Raw genomic sequence first — 10686 nt, 5'->3', positions numbered from 1 at the left:
CCAGATCAGGTTGTATGCTCCATGGAGGTTGATCTTGGTGAAGAAGCGGGCACCACCGAGGCGTTCCAACAAGTCCGAGATCAGGGGCAGTGGATAACGGTCCTGAACAGTCACCTTGTTCAAACCTCGGTAGTCGATGACTAGTTGCAAACTCCCATCCTTCTTCTTGATAAAGAAGACAAGCGCTCCAGCCGGGGACTGCGAATGCTAAATGTACCCCGAGGCAAGGTTCTCATCCACATACTCTTTGAGGGCCTTAAGCTCGGATGGGGATAACTCGTAGATAGGCCCCCACAAAGGTGACGCTCCTTCCTTTAAATCAATAAGACAGTCATAAGGCTGATGAATAGGCAGTACACTATCTTTTTTCTTGTCAAACACATCCCCAAAATCATGATACTTCTCAGGAAGACTGACAGGAAAAATATATAAAGCAAAAAGGAAAATAGGTTCTTTATGAAGGAGTTCTTTCATAGTGATTGTGGAGATAGGAGGAGGCGTACGACTAAATGGAATGATGAGACGAGGATACTGTCCAATGTAAAATGGAAGAGAGGAAAAAGAAGAGGGTGAAAACTTCGTAGAGTCAAGAACAGAACCCCAATTTGAGTTTAGGGAACTTTTCCTGATTCGGACTCGATGAACAGCAGGGGAAGCCATGGGAGATGGTGATGTGGGAGAGATGAGCTGTAATTCCTTCCAACAGATATGAGGCTGATGTAGTTGGAACCAAGGAAGACCGAGCACCACAGAAGAGGACTTGCTGTTGATGATGTTGAAGGCAATATCGGTGATGGTGGACCCGATGTGTACTCGAATGGGCAACGTTTCCCTAAGTCCAGAAGATGGAGACACAAAATGCCCGCCAATGCCTTCAACCCTCAGATCCTGTATGGTAGAAGAAAGAGGAATGTGATGTCGGGCAGCAAAGTTCGTGTTCATGAAGCAGGAAGTTGCATCCGAGTCCAGTAGCGCCAAAGCCTTGAGTCCTAATTGTCCGGTGAAAGAAAGGAGACATGGGATGCGGAAGTTGCAGAAATTGGTGGTGGCTTTGATGAAAGGTGGTGAGGAGCTTGATAAAGAAGAAAAGTGATTTTTATTAGGAGAGTCCAAATAGATAGCTCCTACTCTATTTGGACAGGGTTGTTTCCCGACTGCAACAAAGGTGGATTTTAAGGCAGCGTGAACTCGAGCAGTCGGGGAGGCTTCTTGGGACACATATCTGCTTTGTGATTAGGATCAGCACAGTAGAGGCAAAGATTATGGGATATTCGATGTTGCTTCTCAGTAGGACTCAGCTTTCCTTTGATGAGTCGGGGAGTACCAGAAATATCCATTGGGACCGGAGCAGTATGTTCAGGAGTATGCCCCGAAGACTCAAGCTGGGATTCCTGAGTCTGGGATGGAAAAACAGCGGCGCGGCAACTTTCTTGATGACGCTTAAAGAGACGATTGTCACATCGAACAGCTTTGTTGATGGCGTCCAACAGGTCCTCGTTGTTGAGGCCGAAACGAAATTGGTCAATCAGGGCCCGCTCATCCCACTGAGTGTCCAAGGCAAGGAGTTGGAACTTTGTAGCATAGATCGAGGCAGGCGAGACCCCTGAGAGAGACGTCTCATCTTTGTGGTAGCAACCCGAACCCAATCCATCTCGCCAAAACATGCTTCGAGCTTCTCTTTGAACAATTGAAGATCCATCAGCTCCGGAACCACGACCCCTTTCATGCTCTTCTCTAGAAAAGGAGAGAACCATGACAAAGCTGCACCTTCGAGCAACGTCCCAATCATGCCGATTTGAGACTTGGGAGTGGGGTACTGCCGATGTTGAAGTGCGAAGATCAGCTCCATCTAGTTCAGAAATCCGCAAAGCTCGAAACGCTTGCCTGAAAATTTCTCCGAGAAACTCACCTTCGGTTCAAGAACTTTGCTGGATCCTTGAGCCGAAAGTGAAGCAAGCTCCTGCTGCATGCGAAGAAGGGCCGCCTTCAGCTCGGTATTCTCAGACTAGATTTTTGTAAGGACTTCGGCAAAGAAATCAGGATGGCTTGGAGACTCCATCGGCAGAAAGAAAGAAAAGGGGGAAAAAAGGCAAAGGCAGTCAAACAATCAAAACAAGCTAAAGGAAAAAAAAATGAAAAAGCACAATTTGAATCAAACTATCAAGACCCCCAACAAGATTAAGACTGGAAAATGCAAAAGACAAAGAGAAAAGCTAATGGAAACAAAGAAGAAACCTTAGACTAGTGTTGATTCAGATTGTGGAGAACTGGAACAAAGCTAACCTATATATACTATAGGTTGATGAAGCTCCACCACTCTTGGATTGAGGATAGCCTAAATATAGCTGAGGTCGAGGAGGCGCCACATCATCATCAGGAATGTGGCTCAAGACTTAGGAATCGTACAGGAAATCAGAGAGTCAGGAATAGGGAAAAGTCTCAAGAATCAGGAATGTGGTCTGCAGGTCAAGAATCCAGCGAGATTCAGGAATGTGATATGAATTGGGGGATTCCTAATAGCATTATCTAGGATGGTAAATTCTATCTCATTTGTGAAGCTATCCAGTGATCTCTTGGATGAGTTTAAGGATTTTGTTGACTTTAACTCCTTTATCACTGATATTCATGCAAAGGTTTTGTTGACGGACACCTCTACAAATTTGTGTCATTTAAGATACAAGATGGAATCCTGATGAAGAAGGGACATGTGGTGGGTCCTTATGTTAATAAACTCATTAAATGGATTTTGGTTGAGTGTTATGATGTGCTAAGCGTTGGGCATTTGGGGGTACTGAGAACGTATATGTTGGTGAAGAGGCATTTCTTTTGGCTTGGGATGAAGTCAGATGTTGAGAAGTACGTATGTGGTTGTTTGACCTACCAGACAATTGAAGTTGATTATTAGAAGCTTGCTGGCCTTTATCATCCTTTATATATACCTAAGAATAAGTGGGAGAGCATCTTGATGGACTTTATCACTAGTTTACCCAAAACCTTTTGAGGAAATGATGTTATTTGGGTTGTTGTGGATTGTTTGATGAAGATGGCTCACTTCTTCCCTGTGAAGATGACGATAAAAGCTTTTGAATTTGCTCAACTATTTGTAGATCAGTTATTTAGTCTCCATGGTTTGCTAGGTGACATTGTGAGTGATTGGGATGCTAAGTTTATGTCCAAGTTTTGGTAAATGGTCTTTGAGAAGCTAGAGACTAAGCTGAGCATGAGTGGTGGTGAGCATCCACAATTAGATGGACAAATAGAGCGTGTGAATCAACTGTTGGAAGATATGTTAAGGTTTTTTGTGGGAAACTTGACTCGACAGGGAGTATGGGAGAAGTACTTGTCTTTATTTTAGTTTGCTCATAATAGTGTTTATTAATTAGCTAGTGGCATGTCTCCATTTATAGCAATGTATGGTTATGAGTTTAGGTCTCTCGTGAGTTTGAGTTTGGCTTTGGTTTGGGTACCTCATGCTTGTGATTTCCTAGAGGATATGCAAGATAAGCTTGAGTTGGCAAAGTTGAACATGAGGCAAACTCAAGATTGAGACAAGAGATTGGCTAATCAGCATCGTCATCATCAAGAGTACAAAGTTGGTGACAAAGTTTTCCTTAAACTGTCGGATGCATAATAATCTCTGAAAGGAGGTTGGCAATGCTAAATTGTCTCTACGGTATTATAGGCCTTGGACAATTTTATAGCATGTGGGGGATCTTGCATACACTTTGGACTTGCCAGCTAATTCGAAGATTCATCTAACATTCCATGTGAGCAAGCTTAAAGCATGTTTGCACTTTGGTGATGTCATAGATCAATCCATCATCCAAATCCCAAAGATTGATGTTGAGAAGGCTAGGCTAACCAATATTATTGCTCAAAGATTGGTGAAAACATGCCAAAAAACAACTAAAGAGTTGTTAGTTTAATAAAATGATTATTCCATGGACGAAGCTATATGGGAAACTAAAGATAATATAAAAAGAGTGTTTCCAAATTTTGGTTATGACTTAGATAACATTCCTAAGGAAGGGGAGAATGGAGTTCTATAGCTGTATTGCTATATGATTTGAGTCATTTGTTCTATTCTCATTCTCTTGTTTTTATAACCGTATTGTCATATGAAAAAGCCATATTGTTTTCATTCTTTTGTGACCATTTATCGTGATGTTAGTATTGTTATTTGCAGATCTTTTCTCCATGACTATATTGCCTTGGACTCCCTTCATGTGAGGCTTATTTAGCTTCTCGAGGCTGTCGTATATGGTTGGGTCATAAGGGAGGGGAGAATGACATGAACCATAGGAATATTCCAAGAATACTCTATGGGATTTAAGGCTATATATAGCACACTTTATCTCTCTCCCCTTAAGCCAACTGGAAAAGGGGCAATTGCTTGATGAGAGAGCCCTTAGTGGCTATTTTATCCCCACTTATCCCCTAAGGTTCCAAGGATCCACGATGACAGTATATCCAAATCTCATCCCATGATCATATGCGCTACACTCACCTGTGAGACACAAAATCCCTAGGCCCCAAAGTGGAGCCGGAAGGGCGCCACATGGTAGTGGCCGAAGCGAGAGCCAAACGAGCGTAACACGTTTGGACCAAAAGCTCCGACTTGAAAAGTCAAGAGCGGGAGTGGAACTCCCAACGAAGTGCTCGAGGAACGAGCACGAAGCGAGCAAAAGGTGAGGCTCCAAAAAGGGACCCAAAAGGACCAACACATGACACGTGGGAGTGTCCGAAATGGACTCGAGTTGGAGTCCGAAGTGGAGTCCGAGATGGACTCGAGTTGGAGTCCGAAGTGGAGTCCGAGATGGACTCGAGTTGGAGTCCGAAGTGGAGTCCGAGATGGATTCGAGTTGGAGTCCGAAGTGGAGTCCGAGATGGACCCGAGTTGGAGTCCGAAGTGGAGTCCGAGATGGAGTCCGAGATGGAGTCCGAGGTGGACCCGAGATGGACCCGAGTTGGAGTCCGAAGTGGAGTCCGAGATGGACCCGAGATGGAGTCCGAGATGGAGTCCGAGATGGACCTGAGATGGACCCGAGATGGAGTCCGAGATGGAGTCCGAGATGGAGTCCAAAGTCGGGACCGAGACCGGGACCGAGACCGGGACCGAGACCGGGACCGAGACCGAGATCGGGACCGAGACCGAGACCGAGGCCGAGGCCGAGACCGAGCCCGAGCCCGAGTCCGAGTCCGAATCCGAGTCCGAGTCCGAGTCCGAGTCCGAGTCCGAGTCCGGAGCCTGAGAGGGTGAAAGCCCAAAGCGTTCGTCTCCCAGACCCTGGGGGGTTTGGTGAGCCCCAAAAGTATAGTAGGGGGAGGACTGCAGTGGAGCCAGTTTGGCCAGGAAAGGCCAGTTTGGCCCAGGAAGGCCAGACCCAGTGTTGGGTGATGAGCTGCCCACTGGGAAGTCCAAGACTAGAGTGAACACAGACCGACAAGCGGGGTAGCTTGGTGATGTGTTCAAGAGCCGGCTCTAGTTCCCCCGGGAGATCGACTGGCCGATGCTCCCAGTCCAAGTGTGGGTGGCACTACCTACTTGGATACCTGGTGTGGCTCAATGGAACCCGCTCTAAGCCCATGGCTAGAGCACCTAAAGGCGAAAGGCGGGGAGAGTACCCAGGTGGCTCGTGTAAGGCCACGGTGTTCCGAAATGTTGTCCCAAAGGCCTAGACTGTGGAAAGGAAGAGGAGCAGTCCTCTGGGGTAGTGACCAAGGACACAGTCATGTGGTGAGGAAGTCCCAAAGGACCATGGGACTTAGTGGTCGGGCCTGTGGGCCTCGATCCAGTGGCAGTGTTGGCAAACACGGCCAGGGGCAGAAAGGGACTTGGTAGGAACCGACAAAGGGACTTTGGGGAAGGCGATTCCCCAGGTCTGTGGGCATCCCAAGGATGCTAAGGAGTGGATCTAGGATGACCACTCGGGGACAGATGGCCCAAGTCTTGGAAAAACGGGATGGTGATGCAAGTGGTATTGGACCACTAGTGCAGCAAAGGTGAATGGGCATGGCCTTAGCGTAACGGGCCGAGATGTCAGTGGTACCTTTGGGTGTCGGTCTTGGGACCGGACACGTGGAGCACTTGGACCAGGTGCAAGTGTTGAGTGGCATGGATGCCAGTATTGGGGCTAGCAAGTCCCAAGTCCTGAATTGGACTGATGGAGGTTGTGAATGAGACTCCTCCAAGTGGTCGGAGGTGTGGTTAAGTGACTAAAGTAGAACGGAAAATTTAGTCACTTACAACTTGGTATCGGAGCTGTTCCTTAGTCCGACTTTTATTGGTGCTCAAGTATATCACCACTAGTGTTGGCATCGGAAGGTCCAAGGAGTGGGTCTATCCTTGAGGAGTAGCAAGTCGGGAAGACATGGCTCTCCATTACAGTTCATGTGTGAACTTGTAGACGAGGTGGTGGATAGAAAAGTGCCAATAATGGAACGACTTTGGGATCTTGGGAACAGTGCAAGGTTTTCCTCATTGAGTTAAGGATGTGATCCGGATGAGCATTTGTCTCAGCAAATTGGCTAAGGTTGTTGTGGTAAACAACTAAAGTTGGGATCACGGGAAAGATAGAGACTCCAAAACAATAAAGGAGTCACAAGATTATCCTCATATAGTTGAGGTTGGTGCTCATGAATGTGAGACCAAAGGTAATGACCGTGGAAGGTCAAATACGGAAGAGGACTCAAGTCCTTGAAATGGTAGCCGGGGCTACCTCTAATAAATGCTGGAACAACCCAAGGAGTTGGGGGTGTATTGAGTGGATGAGTTGGTATTCTCATCACATGGACAAGTAGTCCTAAGGGGCAAAGGTTGCCCCCAGAGAACAAAATCAAGTGTCGGAGTAACACTTGTGAAAATAGTCCTTTTGAGTAGGACAGGAATGCAAGAAGTGTATTCCAGTGAGCTAGTGCCTCACAAGTAGGACCTTACGGGTCTGTGGATTAACCAAGTCCAAAATTGCTGGATGACTCAAGTAGAGTCAACGGATGGTCCTAAAAGGACTGATGGAAGCATTTGGACTGAGGTGTGTTGTACCCCACAAAGGATGGGGGGGGATCATAGGATCCAAGGATGAGAACAGAGGGTATCTCATCAATGGCAAAATAGGCCATGCTAAAGTTATGGGAAAGGTGTTCCCAGAAGAACACAACTCTAACATAAAGTTGTGTGTGACCTCTATGATGCAGTGCTAACGGATGGTTGGCATGAGAAAGTGCGGTGTTGGTCTTGGCAAAGACTTAGACACGAAGGGGAAATGTCATAGAGGTAGGCTCGTGGAGCCGATGGTGTGGAGACACCAAATGTGCCAAGGTGTGATACCTTGAGGCTATGTTGGTGGGTTCATGAGAACCCCTTGCCAAAGGAATCCCAATGGAAATGGGAATAGCATAGCCTAAGCTGCAGAGCATGCAGTTGGAGTGTGGTGACCCAGATAATGATGGAGGTGTGAAAGCACCAAGCAATGAGTTGTAGGACTTGACAACTATGAGGCAACTAAGCAAGAGGTGCAAAATAACTGGTTAAACGGGTAGAAGGTAGCTACCCAAGACTTCTTAATAGCATAAGGAAGTTGGATATACCCTTACGGGGGATAAGTTGCTTGTGTTGCGATATAGTAAGTCAATGTCATAAAAGGAAATACTCATTGTCAAGAAAGCCATCATTGGGACACCCGGACACTCTAGAACACCAGAAGGTGGTGTTTGATGTCGCGAGGGCAATGGTTAAAGCCCAAGGGACTAAGTCCCTAGCGAATGATGGATAGAAGGTGCTATCCAAATGTCCAAGGTTGCGGAGACAGGAGAGGACTGTCTACCCGAATTGGACAAAGCCAAAAATGGAATTTTGGCAAGGCTAGTGATGGGCATGTAAGGGCCCATAAGCAACAATGTAATCCCAGTGTGTGGGATTATAAGGTGAGCATACCCGGATTGAGGAACCACTCCCTAGGCTATTGGGTAGGTCCATCCCTAAGAATACTTGCTAAAGCATGACAGAAAGTGCAAAGCTATCCTCCTGGTCTGGAGGAGAATGACCGAAGGAAAGGTGTGAAGCCAAAAGCAAGTAGTATTGGGATGGAATTGAACCATAGAAATCAAAGGGCATATCCAACAGTGGTTATGAAAGTTGGGAGTGGAGAATCAAGAGGGTGCTCGAGGATGTTGTTGCTAGCAACCGTGATGCCATGGAGAGTCTAAAATATGGAATTGTCCATGTTAGACTATATGGCAACTATAAAGCTTGCGAAAGGGGAGGCCTTAGCAAGCTGAGGGACAGAGTTCCTTCAAGGTTCCCAAAGACGATTCTAGGTAGCGTAGTACCTAGAAAGGCCAAGTGTAAATGGTTCACGGAACGCGCGAAATCAGAGTGGCGCAGCAGAAGTGTGGTCTTGAAGCTTGCCATGAGGCAAGGTTATCAAGGTTAGGGAAGTAGTTCCCGAGTGTTCAAAGAGAGGGCTTTGAACGAAAGTCGATGGTCAAGGACTTTCTCGCTTATGCAGGAACCATGTTACAATGGTCGGAGGACTTGCCAAGTGAGATTGGCACGTCGGGGGAACAAAGACCCTAGTTGAAGGTGATAACTTCAAAAAGGGTGGGCCATGGGGCCGAGCATGGAGGAGTCCATGCATGATCACAGACATGTCAAGTGAGAGGACTTGGCAGTGTGGAGGAACTAGGTTCCTAAGCTGTGATCTGTAGCGCGCTTTAAAAATAGGTTGGTGCACTGGCGTGGGGAGTCACGCCAGGCATCTAGTGTGATGCCGTCCGTAGATGCATATACGGAGGTTGGGTTCGAGTCCCGACCCTCTAGTGCTTGGGTTCGAGTCCCAAATCACTAGGGCGTGGTGATGGTTTGGAATATGAGGACACTCATATTTCGGTGGTCATGGACTCTCAGTGGGGAGACTGGTTTGGGCACACCGCCAAGCGAGGGATGCCTCGGAGTCGTGATGCACGGTTAGATTGCTTAGTGTGAAAGCTCAGCATATCTAACTTGAACGCTTTGGTGCAAGTGGCACCAAGGTCGTGGTGAGTGAGATGGGGACACCTAATCTCAGTTGCTATGAACCCTTGGCCGTGAGGGCTGGCTTGGGTGCAGCGCCAAGTGTGGGGGATGCCCCCGGGGTTATAGTCAACAACTTGGAGGTCTAGAAGACCAAGTACCTCTTGGCAACTCTGTTAAGGTGCCAAGGTGAGATCACTAGGTGATCTTATGGCCAGATAAGGACAAGGTCCTTGGTTGGCTAAGGAATGAAGTTCCTGGTTCAAAATGTTGAAATTGAACTGTTTAAGGTGGTGTGGCTTGGTCGTGATGACCAAGTGGGAAGAGCACCTAAGGGAAATAAACTATGTCCGTGCGATGGCATAGTGAGTCCGAGGAAAGTAGTCTCTATAAAAGACCCATGGGAGGGTCACGAAGTTGGGCCATGGATAGAGCCCATAACAGAAGATGCTAAAGAGACGTACTAGGGGTGAACATCCTCCGGACTTGGCAAAGAAGAGTCTTTGCTATGGAACCGAAACAATACCTCAAGGAGGAGGTAGAGATTCGATGTTGCTTGGTGCAACAATCAACGGATAGGAGCAAAAGATGAGTGGCCAAGATAGGGCCGTGGAATCCCTTGGGAGGAATCCAAGTGACAAAGTTAGGCGAGGAACACTAATGTGTTGGACGCTAACAAGTTGCGGGAAAGGAAGTGTGTTTCCAAGGAGGGATTCCGAAATGCTCCGATTTGGCGAAAGTGGAAGCTCCAAGGGAGGGAGCGGTAAGGCAGCCAAATGATAGGGCCATGAACAGCCCTAGCACAAAGTATGATAACTGGAACTTTGGCACGAAATAGAAGAGAGGATGATGGTGCCCTCGAGTAGAGAACTTCCTAGGATGGGAAGTGGAGTTGCACAAAAGGTGCAAGGCAAGGTGTCGGAGACACCTAGGAAATTGACTCCAAGAAGTCAAAATTCAAAGTTCCAAAGTGCAAAGGTTATATTGATGGAAATTGAAACTACTCGAGAAGGAGTAGTGGAATTGACTTAGAGAAGGGTCTCTAAGAGGTTTAGCGAGAACTAAACCAATAAAAGGAGAGAACCATTACATGTGGTCCAATCAGTCTCTAAGTTGGAGAGACTACGCTCCTTAAAGGATGGACAAGGCATGGTGAGCCTTTGGTGTCAAACCATAGACAAAGATTAGCTAGGTGCCAAGGATGGAAATGGTAACACGTGTGGGTGTTACTTTATGAAAGGGTTTACCGTTCGATGAGGACATCGAACTTCGTCTATGGGTGGTGGAGTTGTGAGACACAAAATCCCTAGGCCCCAAAGTGGAGCCGGAAGGGCGCCACATGGTAGTGGCCGAAGCGAGAGCCAAACGAGCGTAACATGTTTGGACCAAAAGCTCCGACTTGAAAAGTCAAGAGCGGGAGTGGAACTCCCAACGAAGTGCTCGAGGAACGAGCACGAAGCGAGCAAAAGGTGAGGCTCCAAAAAGGGACCCAAAAGGACCAACACATGACACGTGGGAGTGTCCGAAATGGACTCGAGTTGGAGTCCGAAGTGGAGTCCGAGATGGACTCGAGTTGGAGTCCGAAGTGGAGTCCGAGATGGACTCGAGTTGGAGTCCGAAGTGGAGTCCGAGATGGACCCGAGTTGGAGTCCGAAGTGGAGTCCGAGATGGAGTCC

This window comes from Selaginella moellendorffii, unplaced genomic scaffold (assembly GCF_000143415.4).
Source record: "Selaginella moellendorffii unplaced genomic scaffold, v1.0 SELMOscaffold_1, whole genome shotgun sequence".
Lineage (NCBI taxonomy): Eukaryota > Viridiplantae > Streptophyta > Lycopodiopsida > Selaginellales > Selaginellaceae > Selaginella > Selaginella moellendorffii.
Note: the sequence above shows the minus strand (reverse complement) of the source record.